This window comes from Acinonyx jubatus, chromosome C2, assembly GCF_027475565.1.
Source record: "Acinonyx jubatus isolate Ajub_Pintada_27869175 chromosome C2, VMU_Ajub_asm_v1.0, whole genome shotgun sequence".
NCBI classification, from domain to species: domain Eukaryota; kingdom Metazoa; phylum Chordata; class Mammalia; order Carnivora; family Felidae; genus Acinonyx; species Acinonyx jubatus.
Window position 1 is genome coordinate 93,307,259 of NC_069384.1, and position 16,288 is coordinate 93,323,546.

General features: G+C 38.7%; 1 protein-coding gene across 8 annotated transcripts in view; it reads left to right on the forward strand.

Moving 5' to 3' along the window:
* TNIK (TRAF2 and NCK interacting kinase) overlaps positions 1-16,288 on the forward strand; it is a 392,286-nt gene that overhangs the window by 25,573 nt on the left and 350,425 nt on the right. The gene's annotated exons all lie outside the window — the stretch shown is intronic.

Consider the following 16,288-nt stretch of genomic DNA (forward strand, 5'->3'; position numbering starts at 1 on the left):
GTCCACATATTTTATTTAAATTTTTTTTTTTAACGATTATTTATTTTTGAGACAGAGAGAGACAGAGCATGAACGGGGGAGGGGCAGAGAGAGAGGGAGACGCAGAATTGGAAGCAGGCTCCAGGCTCTGAGCCATCAGCCCCGAGCCCGATGCGGGGCTCGAACTCACGGACCGAGAGATCGTGACCTGAGCTGAAGTTGGACGCTTAACCGACTGAGCCACTCAGGCGCCCCTCGTCCACATGTTTATTTACCTTTACTATTTTTTTTTTATTTCTATTATTTCCTATTGAATTTCATCCTGCGGAATATCTGTTTGCTTTGTTTGGATCTCTGTCCCCTGTGATCCTTATATGTCAACTTTCCTGTCTTTATTTTTATATCTGTCCTTTAAATTGTTGCTGGGAGAGTGTTTCCTGTTGGTCTTTCACAGTATGGGCATTATTTTCCACAGCATCAGTTCTGTTCTTTACTGTCTCTGCTTTTGCACTTGTGTTTTAGGTAGGTCTTTTCTTTCCTTTTCGCTATTCGCTCTAATCTTAAGGACACCATCTCCTCTTTGCAGTTCCCCCATTTGAGGACACCATGAAGGTGCATTCTCAAATTTTTATGTCTAATATGTTTTGTGTGTTTTCTTCTGAGTCATCAGGACACAGGGCAGAATAAGAGAAAAGAAAAAAAAAAAATGACCCAATGTTATAGGTCTATTGCTTTTGCCGTTGGGTTTCTGTTTATACATTTTCAAAAGGAAGTAATGAACCAGTCTTGGATTTGCCAAAGGGCGAGATAGGAGTTCCAGCCTAGATGGTGGCTTCCCAGTGGGAGACTTTAGTGAGTTTTAATGTCAGTCTGCACATGTTTGAGTCCTGTGTACCGTATATTTAATTTCTCTGTGATTCAGTTTTCTTATCTGCAAAATGGGGCTATTGTGAGCATTAAATGAGATGATATATGTGAAGAAGACACATGCACAATTCTAAATGCAGACATAAGCCACTGTATGATTAGTTACATAAAACAAAACCATGTCCTTAAACTTATATATTTTTTTAGATTTTGAAGTTAACATATGCTCATTGAAAAGTTTGTTATTATAAAACAAGAAGGGAAAAAATTATGTGGTACCAGAGGTAACTCCTTTTACTATTTTGTCTTGGTCTTTTCCAGTCTGTCTGTCTTTCTTTCTTTCTTTCTTTCTTTCTTTCTTTCTTTCTTTCCCCTTTCTTTCTTTTTTTTTTTTAAATAATTCTGGTAAAAACAATATATTGGTATGGAACCCTGGACATTTTGGCAATAAAACTCCAAAGAGGTTAAGTATACAAAAATATGCTCACACCTAGCATGACAGCTATCACTGTGTTCTCTTCACATTAGACATGAAGAAAGTTCATCAATATAGGGAATAAATGGAACATATAATACCATCCAAAGGCATTTTTAGCGTTAATAATTATTTCCTTTTTTATCCAGAACACAAAATTTGTCATTTTGGGCCCTTAATTAAAATTAATTCTTTCTTAGATATGGTTGTCTGAAGAGTGGAAACAAATAGGCTGGACTTAAGTGTAACTCATTATTACTGAATTTCCTGAAGGCAGAACGTTAAACATGAATGTTCAACTTGACTTGGTTTGATTTTCCATTTTCTGTAACATACAGATTGTTTAAAATTAAGGTCTAATCAGGGTGGCTGGGTGGCTCAGTTAGTTAAGTGCCAGACTCTTCATTTTGGCTCAGGTCATGATCTTATAGGTTTGTGAGATCGAGCCCTGCATCACGCTCTGTGCTGACTGTGGGGAGCCTGCTTGGGATTTTTTCTCTCTTTCCCTCTCTCTCTCTCCTTTTCCCCTGCTCCCTCCCTCTCTCTCTCTCTCTCTCTCTCTCTCCAAATAAGTAAATAAACATTTAAAATTAAGGTCTAATCTTGTTGTAGGTATTTTTTTATGTTTATTTATTTTTGAGACAGAGAGAGAGAAAGAGAGACAGAACACAAGTGGGGGAGGGGCAGAGAGAGAGAGAGAGAGAGAGAGGGAGACACAGAATCTGAAGCAGGCTCCAGGCTCTGAGCTGTCAGCACAGAGCCTGACATGGGGCTCGAACCCACGAACCGTGAGATCATGACCTGAGCCAAAGTCAGTGATTAAGACTGAGCCACCCAGGCATGCTTTGTTGCAGGTATTTTTATTTAGGTACCTCGTCCTGTATTCACGATTAAGGTAAACCTCAAAACTTCAGAACTATTTTTCCGAAGCTAAAATACAAAGGAAATATAAAAGAAGGTTCTCTGTTTATTCACTTAATGTCAGATTATTTAGTATTAGATAAAAGCATTTAATTTTGTTGTTTAACATTAAAAAGACTTAAACTTTTGATTAACAGAGTATTATTTTATTTTCTTGATTCATATTAAAAACTAGAGTACTTTTGTTGTTTCTTGGAATTTTGGGGAGCTAAATTTTGAGCTCCCACAAAATTAGAGGTTGGGGTTTGATACTTAATGTGATGCCATTACTGAAAACAGTGTCACAAAACTCGTTTCTTGAGGGACGGCTATACACTAGATACTGCTCTTGGCATTTTGCATATTGTTTAGTTGGCAAGGTGAAACATTGTAGGGCAGTATTTTATTATAAGTCAATGGTTCTCAAACTTTAATGTGTGTTAGCCTTACCTGGGAAGTTTGGTAAATCACAGACTGCTAAACTCTGCCTCTTGAGATTCTGATTCAGTGGGACTGGGGCGTGGTGTGGGGGAAGGCACACATAAATATTTACATTTTAACAAAGTGATACTGATGCTACTGATCCCAGGGCCACACTGCAGAACCAGTGTTCTCAGTGACATAGGAGTGGCGAGTACAGTGGATCCTGGGGCATTAATGTTGCAAACCGCTCTTGTCTGGGAGGTGTGTGTCCAGCTTCTGGGGCAACGTAGGATTTGAGCAGAACATTGATGAGCACATAGTACAGGGTACGGTCTGAAGAGAGGCTGGAGGAGAAACAACCAGGCGGGGAACTGTGTGAGCAGTGGTGTGTAAGGCTTGTTGGAGGGGTGGAGAGACAACCTTTCTGTTCTCTCTCTCTCTGTCTCTGTTTTTCTCTCTCTCTCTCAACTTCTGAAGCCAATGTGGTACTAATAAACATTGATTGGACGAGTGACATGATCAAACCAGTGTTTTACAAAATTAAGCTGGTAGCATTGTAAAATGAAATGGGAAGGGCAGAAGGGAGGCTCTTGTAGAAATCTTAATCTGGAAGAAATAAAAGTTTTTATTCAGGGGTCGTTACATCCTTAAAATAAATATGATAGTCAGGGGCGCCTTGGTGGCTCATTTGGTTAAGCATCCCCCTCTTGATTTCGGCTCAGGTCACGATCTCACAGTTTGTGGGTTCAAACCCCACGTCGGGCTCTGTGCTGACAGTGGGAAGCCTGCTTGGGATCTCTCTCTCCCTCTCTCTCTCTGCCTCTCCCCTATTCTCTATCTCTCTCAAAATAAATAAATAAACTTTAAAAAGAAAAAAAAATATGATAGAATAAAGCTGCTTGCTTTGTGGAGGGATAGTTAAGATGGAGTGTTTCTTTAGACTCGGTTAACTTAAAAGGAATGTGCAGCTCGTGGCTATAATAGCAGAGCGGGAGCTTGGGAGACAGGTGAAAACTAAATAGAGATATGACGATTGATGGACAGATTGATTCATTCGTTTGTGCAGTCAACAATGTTGCAGGCGCTGAATGGGCTGCTGGCGACCCCATGAAGGGAACACTTAGAATGGCTGTGAGTGGAAGGTCCTGGCTGTGTAGCTTCAGAGGGACAGAGAGGAATTTAGGGGATCTGATCCTTGAGAACAGAAATGAAGGAGAGAGTAAAGGAGAAAGGAGAATGTGGGAGGAGCGATCATAGCCATTACAGTGAACCAGGATACTCAATCTTCCCACCAAGGCTAGAATTTGAGGAAGGAGGTATTTGGGCAATGCCAAATGCTGCAGTGTGGCAAGAAGGTTACAGCACAGAATTCCAGAGTCTGGGCTGGAAGATTGGAATGTCCTCATTGCCCTGCAGGAGTGTTGTTTGTAGAAGAAGGGAAGTGTCATTTGTAGAAGAAGGGAAGAGTGAAGGCAGTGGTTACAGAGCAATTTTGCAAGGAAATTTAGTGTCAAGCATTAGGAGAGATTAGGAGAGCAGAAAGCTGACATGCTTTCTTTTCTATTCTTCAAGCAAGAAGACCTTTGGGCTGTTAGTGGGCAGGAAGCAATGGTCCGGGAGAGATAAAGGCATTCATTACCCTCCTGCCTTGCTCAGGAAAGGGCCAATGGGTTCTTCCAGTTGCTCTGGACAAAATCCTTGGAAATCATCATTGGCCCCTCCCTTTTTCTGCATTGCAATTGGATGGATCAGAAAATCCTTTTGGTATTACATTCCCTTCAAAAATATATCCAGGGCCCAACGACTTCTCAACCTCTATTGACACTAACCAGCCACTATTATCTTTGTCCTGAATTATTGAAATAGTCTCCTAACTGGTCTTCCTCTTCCTTTCTTGACCTTGAGCCTGTCCTCAACAGTGTTTAGAGTGATCCTAACAAAGGTGAAGTTGGATCATGCCACTGTGCAGATTTCACCAGAGGCTCCTACTCTTTGACCCACTCAAAGTAAATGCTGAATTCCTTACAATGGCCTTCAAGCCTCTGTCAGGTCTGATCTGCACGGCTTCTGCTCCCCTCCCCTCATTGTTCTGCCTTTATCTACTGTCCTCCCCCTTGCTCACTGGCTTCAGTGACACCAGCCTTTTTGCTATTCCTCAGACCATCCAGAATGCTCCTGCCTTGGCCCTCTCAGGAATACTCTTCTCCACATATCTGCTTGGCCAGTTGCCTCATTCAGGTTTTTGCTTACATGCATTTAAGTGTGTAAAGTGAGGCCTCCCAGTACATGCTTTCATAAATTGTGACTCCATAGGGCTTAGCATCTTTTAACACTATATAATTTACTTCTGTGTTTTATTTATTGCCTCTCTCTCTCTGCCTGCTAGGCTATTAACTCCGTGAGGGCAAGGACTTTCCCTTGCTTTTGTTCAGGGCTATGTTCCCAGTGGGTAGACCACCTCTCTGAAGTCAGCTCTAAATGGATTTTGCAGTTAGTGTGAGAGGAAGTGTGCATGGTAATTGAAGGAGACAGCCCTGAGAGGGTAATAATAATAGCTAGTTATTGTTAAGCACCCTACTTTGGGGCAGCTACTTTAATCTATTATCATATTTAAATCTTACAACTGTCTTGAATGGTGGACATTATATTCCATTTTATAGCTAAAAAAGCTGAGTATTGGGGAGGTTTATAAACTTTCACAAGCTTAATAAACTAGTTCATGCTCTTCGATTATGGAGGCACTCTACAATACTTGATTAAGAAAAGAGGATGAAAAGCAGAGGGTTTAATGCTAGAAGCCAGGAAGGATTTTCCTCTATTAGGGAACAGAAAATAGATGAAGAAGTGTAAGAACTGAGATCGAAAAGAGAGTCTGTGCCTAATCTCTTTCTGATGACCTTGATTTTTTTTTTTTTTTTAGTAAAGAAGGAAGCCAGATTATCTGTTGAGGTGGAGAGGAAGTGACTAGGGATTTTAGAAGGGCAAGGGAGGTGTGAAAATAGATCTGTCTGGGCATTCTGATGAAGAATCTACAGGAGGTCACTACTAGTATTCTTGAGATGTTTTCAGGGCCCCTTTGTTAGCAATGGATGGCATCTTTGAGATCATTTAATTCAGCTCCCAAATGTTACACTTTATCACTCTGCATCTTTTTTGTCTGCTATCTATCAAGACCATGGTCACTTCTACTCATCTTTGAAGATCTTACATCTGTTTTCCATTTGTTTATTGTCTTCTTCATTCTTTTATTTTTTTAAGTTAAGGTATGATTGACAATATAACATCATATTAGTTTTTGGTGTACAATATAATTATTCAATGTTTGTATATATTATGAAACGATCACCACAATTAGTATAGTTAACATCTGCTACTGTAAATACTTAGTTTCTTTTTTCTTGTAATGAGAACTTTTAAGATTAACTCTCTTAGCAAATTTTAAAAATGCAATACCATATTATTAACTCTAATCACCATGTAGTACGTTACATCCCTATGACTTACTTGTTTTATAACAGGAAGATTGTACCTTTTGACCTCTTTGGCCCGTTTTTGCTTACCCTTCCACCCTCTGCCTCTGGTAACCACCAATCTGTTCTCTGTATCTATGAGTTTGTGTTTGTTTTTTAGATTCCACATGTAAGTACATAAGTGGGAAAGTGAGATCATACAATGTCTTTCTCTGTCTGACTTATTTCACTTACCATAATGCCTTCAGGAACCATCTGTGTTATCACAAATGGCAAGATTTCTTTTTTTTATGGCTGAATAATATTCCATTGTACATAAATACCACATTTTCTTTGTCCATGCACCCATTTAGGCTGTATCTTGGTTATTGTAAATAGTTTATCCTTCAGTGAGTGCAAAATATTTTTAAGTTAGTGTTTTCATTTTCTTTGTATAAATACCCAGAAATGGAATTGCTGGATCATAGGGTAGTTCTATTTTTAGTTTTATGGAGGGAACCGTAATACTGTTTCCCACAGTGGCTGTACCTGTCTTCATCATTTTTGACTTAATTATTTGTCCAGGTAGATGATCATTTAACACCTGGATCTTGCTGTCCATTGCCTTCCCCAAATCCAGTGACCTTAACCTCTCCCCTCCTCAGTCATTGGTACCTGGTGTTGGACCTGAGTAATCTGTGGCCTTATAAGCAAAGCAGTGAAGTGTTAACAGTGTCAGGGGGTGCTGAGAAGGGGTAATGGACAAGTACGAAGAAGGGGAGGAAGATTTGAGGGTATAGATAGGATGGAGCTCCAGTCAAAATGGGCAAAAATTTGAGGCAATTATTCAGTTAGACCTGAATAAAGTTCATTCCTGTTTAAAATAGTTTTGTATGTATTCCAAGATGACTTTGATGTTGAAAAAATGTGCATTTTTTACATTCATGTTGCTGTCATTTTTTCCTTTGTTTTGATTAAATAGAATGCATATTGTTCTACTTAAAACATTAAAACCTTTTTTTTTTTTAATACGGGAAAAGTTACCAATGAGATGTCTTTTGCATAGAATTTTGGATAAATACTGTGTAGGTATGGGTAATAAATATAGCATAGTGATAAATATAATTTCTTAAAATTAGAATTTATAGGGAGTCAGATTATGCATACTTCTCTATTTAGCCAAAGAGGTGGCAAAAAGTTGGCATTTATATTAGTGTGAATTAGTGTTACTATTTATAACATTACTAACAGATATCTGAGAAGAATTGTTAGTTTGCATACCCATGTTTTAATATTTGGCAGGTTGCTTAAATTGTGGATTTTGAAATTAGTATATACATATTAAAAATAGGTATTGATTTCATTGCTTTTTTCTAAAGCACACAAATTAATCATGTGTAAATTGAGTGGGAGTGCACATAAACACCATATACCAATATATATGAATTCAGATTATTTTTAATGTAAAGAGTTTGGTTTTAAATGATCTGGGTGATTGTAGTCCTTTTTTCTATTTAGTAACATGGGTACAGGTTTATATAGCAATGTAATAAGTATTCACATATCGACACAGTGCTGCACATTGACTGATTTGCATATTGGCTAAAATATCTTCAGCTTTAGCCATGGAACTTTATAAAAATGGAGGGAAAGTTCAACCTGGCTTAAAATGGCATATTTTCATTGGAGAAGAGTGTGATAGACTTCTTGGTCTGCCTTCTCATTGGTGCAGGGGATGATTCTAAGTTTCCAAAGATTTCAGCTGCTCGAAGCCAACCCATCTGGGAGGTATTAGAACACTAACAAGAACTCATTATTTTATATCAATGAAGAGAATTAGTTTGGTTGATTAAAAAAATTTTTTTTCAGGGGTCGAGGGTGGGGGAAATGAGATGTTGGTCATCTAGTTGGACTTCTAGTTAGAAAATGAATAAGTTCTGGGATCTAATGCACAGCACCGTGATTATAGTTAGCAATAATTTATTGTATACTTGAAAGTTGTGAAGAGAGTAGATCTTGAATGTTCTCATTATAAAAAAGAAACGGTAATTATGTGACTAGATGGAGGTGTTAGCTAATGCTGCAGGGGTAATCGTTTGCAGTATATAATAAGTGTATTGAATCAACAGGTCATACACCTTAAACTTACAAAATGTTACATGTCATTTATATTTCAATAAAGCTGAAAAAATTTTGAAAATTAAAAAAGAATTTTTTTACTATGGTTTCACTGGACGATGAGCTCTTCAAGAGTTAAGGCTAACTAGGGTCCCATATTCATCTTTGTATCTTGAGTGCTTTGCACAACTTCTGGTACATGTTAGGTTTTATTTATTTATTTATTTATTTATTTATTTATTTTTGAGTATAGTTGACACACAATGGTACATTAGTTTCAGGTGTACAACATAATGATTCACAAGTTTATATATTATGCTCTGCTCACCACAAGTAAGTGTAGCTACTATCTGTCACCATACAATGTTCTTACAATATCATTGATTATATTCCCTATGCTGTGTCTTTTATTCCCATGATTTATTCATCCCATACCTGGAAGCCTATACCTCCCACTCTCCTTTTCCCATTTTGCCCAACCCTATGTTAGATGTTTGATGACTGTATGATTGCCAAAAGCAAGCTTATTTTCTCATTTTCTATCTTTTTAAAAATTTATTTTAGAGAGAGAACGAGAGAGCAGGGGAGAGGGGCAGAGGGAGAGAGACAGAGAGAGAGACAGAGAGGGAGAATCATGGGGCTCAATTCTACAACCCTCAGAGATACACATCTTAGGATTGTGTGATCATAGTCTGAGCAGAAATCAAGAGTCAGATGCTCAACTGACTGGGCCACACAGGGGCCCCTATTTTCTCATTTTCTGATAGTAGTTCTTAAAAAAAGTAACAAAACAAAAGAAGGTATTTTGAGAAAGTAGAGAGTTTAAAAAACAACAAATTATTGAGTTAAAGTGGACATCACTTAGCTAGTTTTTTAAAGCCATAGAAATATTACCTTTGTGTTTACAGTCTAAATTACTAACTTGCAGAAGTAAATGGCCTAATTAGAAACAGTGTGTGAATTTGAATGCATATGTATAAATGTGTGTGTATTTGTGGGGCACAATCATGGACACCCAAAAGGCTGATAATAATATGGCCTCAGAAGAATACACATTGAAGTTGAACCATAACATTACTTTATGTGCAGTACCAAACAAGGGCAGTGGAAAGAAGTGTGTGTTTTCTAGATGATAGGCTGGTAGGCTGTGTCCCTAGAGGACATCTTCCACACGGATGAATTTACCATGATGGGTCATTTCTGCCTTGTGGGGTAAGAGACAGGCTCAAGGTCACACAGCTATTGAGGAGGAGCATTGGGATTTGAACCCAGAGCTTCCTTCAAAAGTTTTTTTTTTTTTTTAATTCTTTTATCCTTAGGCAGAAACCTGGGGCATGTTTATTTGTTAATATTTTAAAATCAGTTTTGTTCAGCTATAATTCAAATACCATACAAGTCATCCATTTGAGGTGTGCAATTCAGTGGATGTTAGTATATTCACAGAGCTGTGCAGCCATCATCACAATCAAGTTTAGAAAATTTCATCACCCCCAAAAGAAACCTTTTACTTATTAGCAGTTACTTCCCATTTCCCTCCAACTCTCTCTCCACTCCAGCCTGAGGCAACCATTAATTTACTTTCTGTATTAATAGATTTGCCTATAATGGACATTTCATATAAATAGATTTATAGAACATGTGGTCTTTTGGGACTGGCTTCTTTCACTTAGTGGGATGGTTGCAAGATTCATCCATGTTGGGGGTGCCTTGGTGGCTCAGGCGGTTAAGTGCCCAACTTAAGCTCAGGTCATGATCTCCTGGTCGTGGGTTCGGGCCCAGCATCAGGCTCTGTGCTGACGGCTCAGAGCCTGGAGCCTGCTTCAGATGCTTTCTCTCACTCTCTCTCTGCCCCTCCCTCCCCTGCTCATGCTCTGTCTCTCAAAAATGAATAAACGATAAAAAAAATTAAAAAAAAGATTCATCCATGTTGTAGCAAGTATTAGCATTCCATTCCTTTCTGAATAATATACCATTGTATGGATACATCACATTTTATTTATCCATTCATTAACTGATAGACATTTTTGTTATTTTCATTTTTTTGCTAGTGTGAATAATGCTGCTGTGAATATTTGTGTACGAGTTTTGTGTGGACGTATGTTTTTATTTCTCTTGGATATAGACGTAAGAGTACAATTGCTATGTCATAGATTTGGGCTGTGTTTTAATCTCTAAGTTCTTACAGGTCCTTTTGGAAGTTGCCAGAGCACCCAAAATACATGGAAGTAGCAAGATAATGAAGAGCTACCCAAAGCTGTGTGTGTGTGTGTGTGTGTACATATATAAGATTTGATAATCATGTTTCTCCTCTGTCCCAAATAGGAACACTCAGTGGAATTACAGAATCTTAGAATTGGAAGACAAGTGAGAGATGACCTAGTATAACTGCTTTATTATAAAGATGAGGAAACTGAAGCTCAGAGATACACATCTTAGGATTGTGCAGCTGGGTGGTGGCTGGATGGGGACCAAGCCCATGGTCTCTTTTTCTCCGAGGGGGTGATTTCCTCTGGTTAGCCTCTCAAAGAGGGAGTGGTTCTTAGAAACAAGGCTCAGCTGCTGAAGTAAAGATGTTTCGTATATTTTGCCACTGGCTGAAATCTATCTGGAGTGATGTTCTAGAACTAGGTCATGGTAATTCTTTGGGATATGCTATGTGGTCTTAGAAAAAGCTTGCCTTGCAAACCATTTTGATTATAGGAAGGGGGTGCATGAGGCCCCAGTGGAGGTAGTCGTCCTAATGCCCATGAAAGAATGTCAGCAAGTGTAGAGGAAACATAATTGTTGAAATTCAGCACACAGATTTTTTTTTAAGTTTATTTATTTATTTTGAGAGAGTGAGAGAGAAAGCGTGAGTTGGGGAGGGGCAGAGAGAGAGAATCCCAAGCAGGTTCCATGCTGTGAGCATGAAGCCTGATGCAAGGCTTGAACTCACGAACCCTGAGATCATGACCTGAGTCAAAGTCAGATGCTTAACTGACTGAGCCACCCAGGCGCCCCACGCAGTCTGATTTCAGTAAAGTAGAATTTGAATGTCTCAGAGCCTGATGATCCAGGACATTTACAAATGTCAAGATTCCCAAATGGAAAGGGAACTTAAAAAAGCAAGGAGGGAAGTGTAAAGGAGAAAGTTAAATGATTTTTAAATACTATAACACTTTTCACATTGCCAGAATGAATTCAGTAAATACTAAAGAAATAAGCAACTATAAAATTTCTCATTGGAGAAGGTGAGTGAAGATGTGGTTGATATGATTGCAGAAAGGTGGATAAATCATGCTGCAAGGACTATTTGGTGAAACAAGCCTTTTTTTTTTTTTAAGCAGATGTAGGTAAGAGTATTCAGAAGATCTTAGTAAATGCTCTTCATGCCTTTTCATTTTGAAATAAGGTATGATATTGACTTATTGAATCACTTGTTGAATTTTTTATACATGGAAAGAATGTCTTGATTTTCCAATTTCTTCAAAAATATTTCTTGAGATATCAAGAGTAGTTTTATTGTTAAACATTTCATGAAATGTTTAAGAGACTTGGCAACTGAATGAAAGTAGCAAAATCTGAAAAATGTATTAGTTCCTCAGTACATTTCAAAGTACAGAGATTCGGGGTCATTTAAAAATTCGAGCAGTAGTCATTACATGTTCTAAATTGAAGTACAGTAATTTTCATTTATTTAATTTTTATTGTCATTATTAGTTATTGTTGTTAATCTTTTTTAAAAATTTTATTTAAATCCAACTTAGTTAACATATAGTTTAATAGTGGTTTCAGGAGTAGAATTGAGTGATTCACCACCTACATACAACACCCAGTGCTCATTCCAACAAGTGCCTTCCTTAATGTCCATCACCCATTTAGCCCATCTCCTCACCCAGAATTCAACAACCACTTATGAACTATGTACTCTATGTGAGACATTTTGTTTGCCACAAGGAATGCAATGATTAACCAGGTATCATTTCTACTCTCAAGGAATTTACAATTTAGTGGCTGAAGTAGTATTTAATGTAGTATTTAATGTATTCAATGCCAGAACTTACTAAATGTTAATTGACATATCCCCCACCCCTGCCAATGCAAAGAGAGAGGGAGGGAGGTGGAGAAATAGAAGGAATAATAAAAATCCAAAAGGCAGGCTTAGGGAATACAGTTTTCATAATCATCTTCTAAATAAGCATGTATAAACCCTGTCTCTTCCAGTTAGCATTAAAGATGCTCCACGGAGGCTAAGCCCTATTGAACTCAGGATGCAGATTTTATTGTGACCAGATGTATGTAACTAGAGGACGTGATGTATGTGGAAAATGCATAATGATTACTTGTAGGGGTGACTGATGATAAACTGGATCTTGGTTTTTAATAATGCAGAGTAAATGGGTATAGCTGATGGAGCTTCTGTAAACTATGCATCCATATTAAATTTTCCCAGTTTCCTAATTTTAGTTATGTTTTCCCCATCCCAGGATCCAACCTAGTTATTTATTTATTTACTCATTCATTCATTCATTCATTCATTCATTCGTATGTATGTATTATGTATTTAATCTAGGAGAGTCTTCCAGTCCCTTTTTTTTCTTCCTGACACTGATTTTTTTGGAGTCCTGGCCAGTTACCTTGGTTAATATCCCACCTTCTGGACATGTGATGATTTTCTCATTATTACATACAGGTTAAATATTTTTAGGAATACTTCATGACCAATGTTGAATAGTTGTTACTGTATCAGATTGAAATGGGTAATGTCAGGTTGTGCTACTCCCAGGTGGTAAATGCCAATTTATTGTCATACATGTGAAATCCAGGAAATAACTTGAATCTTTTTTCAAAAGAAACAGCTGGAGGCATTTGATGGAATTGCCTTAGGCAATGAGACAGTCAGTTGGTTGGGGTAGGAGAGGAGTATTGGTCATTAATCTGTTCTTATCAAGTGAATGGCATTAGCTCTAGTGATGTAACCTAGTTGCAGTCATGGTTGTTCTGGTCTCAGGGATTCTGCCCACATGTTTTGCATCCCTTCCATGGCACTGATTGTCTCTGCATTTGTCCTAGTTGTGAGATTCGTTTCTGTTCTTTTAGTTTCATGTGTAAGAATCTTTTCACATCGGAAGAAGTAGGGGTTCTAAACAGGGAAATTTGTAGGCTGCATTCCCTTATTCAACAAGTATTTATTGGGAGCTTCTTATTGTCAGGCACTGTTCTAAGTACTGGTGGGATAGTGGTGAACCAAACAAAAGCTTGTCTTTATGGAACTTACATTCTAGAGGGGAGACCACTCATAAACAGAGACATAAAAGAATTGTGAAGTGTCAAATTGTGATAAGTACCATGATGAAACAGTAGGGAAGTGGTTACAGGGTGTGTGCGTGTGGATGGTATGTGATAAGATGGGCTGAAGGTCTCTCTGAGGTAATTGCTCAGAGGTGTGAATGAGAGAAGGGAGCAGGTTGCAGATGGAAATAGCCCCTGAATAGGTGTTCAGCTAGAACATGTTCTACGTCTGAGGGGGAGCCAGGTAGCTGGTTGGGCAGCTGGAGGGCAGTGGGTGAGGGGTCCTGGTAGAACAGTAGGTGTAGGAAGAGTACCAAAATGTGGTCCACACTGAGTATGGAAACAGGAAATTCCTGGAGGCTGGAGCTGTATACTGTTTCACTCTAGGAAAACAAGTATGAAATACCCTGGAAATGGCTGCATTAAAATAGACTTTCAACCAAGGTCTCCCACTTAGCCTCATGTAAGTATTGAACTGCCTTACATGCCATTTGACAGTTTTGCTTTGCATTCATATCTCCAAGGTGATAATACAAGTACTTTAGCCAGAATATAAATTAGCAGTGGGGTCCATTCTTTCCAGCTGCGTATCTCTTTGTAAAGATGCACAAATAGTTTTAAATCCTATGGTGCTGTAAAAGGAGCAGTGAATTAGGAGTTGGAATATTTGAACCAACAAATTGGCATGTGGGAAAGCTCTTGAACATTCCTGAGCATTCCCATTTATCACACTGAGATGAGCCCTCTGGTTGTCTGATGGGGCTGTTGGAAGGATGGAATGGGATGATAGATATGAATGTGCTTTATAAACTGTGATGCACTCTGCAAGTCTAAGGGATTATTATCATTTAGACCTTTATTATAGTTTTGTTAAAGAGAGGCAGTCTATTATCTACCTCTCATTTGAAAGGAGAATGACAAATAGTTTACTTCAAGGTAAAATGCTTCTCAAAGAGCAGAATCTGATCAATGTACCTTAAAAGACCTAATGAATTATTCAGCTGTTCTTCAAACCAGCATATCTGAACTAAGGAAATGATCACTTTTCACTCCCCTTTCAGCCTCCTGGAAATCCGCAGGCTCTCTGTGAGATCCTATCTGGAGACTCTTCTTGAGTTTCAATGCCAGATTAATAAACTAGAAACAGCTTTGAGCTTCTTGGAGAAATGGAAATTTGAGAAGGATTGGTGCATCCAAATTAGGCAGTAGGCAAAGATTCATTGAGTGTCTTACACAGATAGATGGAAAGATGGATGAATGGATAGGTGGTTGGATAGATACATAGAGTAGATAGTGCTATCGGGGATAGAAAAAAGTATGAGAAATGGGTATTGATAATAATTATAGCTGATGTTATTCAGCACTCATATGTGCCTGGTATGAACCCACCCCCAAATCATAGGAGATGACTGATATTATTATCCTATTTTATAGGAGAGGAAAATACTATTTAGAGAGGTTAAATAGCTTGCTCAAGGTCATATAGCTAGAAAATTGCAGAGCTGTGGTTTGACTTTAGATTTGCCCGACTACAACCCTATACTCTTAATCATATATGTTGTCTCAAGTTGCATATGGGCATCATTGGAGAGAGAAGGATTTCCCTGGAGGAAGTTACACAGCAATACTGAACTGTGTATACATGCATTGGAGAGAAGAAGGCTATATACATGGTAGGAATTTAGAGGAAGAAGAGAATGGATTGCTGGGGCCTGAACTGCTTATGGGATGTGTGTCTTAGTCTGTTTGGGCTCTACACCAAAATATTACAGGCTGGGCCGCTTATAAACAACAGATATTTATCACTGTGTGACTGGGGCACCAGCATGGTTGGGGTAAGGGCCCTTTGCTGCATCACAGACTTAAGAGCATCTTCTCACAGTGAAAGGGACAAGGAAGCTCTCTGGGCCCTTTTTAAAAATAAGGGCACTAATCCCATTAATGAGGCTCACTCCCATGACCTAATCACTTCCCAAAGGCCTACTTCCTAATACCATCACCTTGGGGGTTCGAATGTCAACATATGAATTTTAGGGGAGGCTCAAACATTCAGACTGTATCAGGAGTTTTATTGAAAGAGAAGGCCCTTTAGTGGGGTCTTAACAGATCATAGGGATTTGAGCAGGAGAAAATGAGCAAGTGCTCAGGGGAACCAGCCAGTACAAAGGCAATAGAAGGGTATGAGCCAAGGTAAATATGTCCAGGGAGAAGTGGGCTGACGGACCTTGTCCTTCCTAGAAGATGAGTTCTAGATGAGGCCTGAGGGGAGATAGCATTAGGATGGAAGCCTAAATCTCTGCTGTGAGGTAGAGGAGGCAAGACCACAGAGATTGGATTTCATTCACTTGGCATTGAAGATGATTCAATGGCTCTGAAGCCAGTGGGATTTAATCAGAACTGTGCCTGGAGAGGACTTAATTTAGAATCAGATGTAGAGACCTGTTGGAGTTAGAAAAGATTGGCTATGAGTAAAAATATAGTTTTGTATGTCAGATATTATGTATTTATATATCTCCAGGTAAAAGGGAAAGGAAAACCTATGTTAATTCTTTGAGTTGTGCACATAGACTATACAGACTCTCTCAAGATTGGGTCTAGTTCACGTGTGAAGAGGGGATCAAGGCCCTGGAAAGAGTTCTCTCTAAGGTACGGTTTTCCTGCTCAGCTCAGCATGGAGTGTTCATGTTCCTGATGCTTCTGGGTTTCCTTCTCATTATTGTGGTTTATGTTGTTAACTTGACCATTTTCCCTCTGGCCTGCATGATAAAAATACCTATAGTTTATTGAAAACCAACTATGTTCTGGG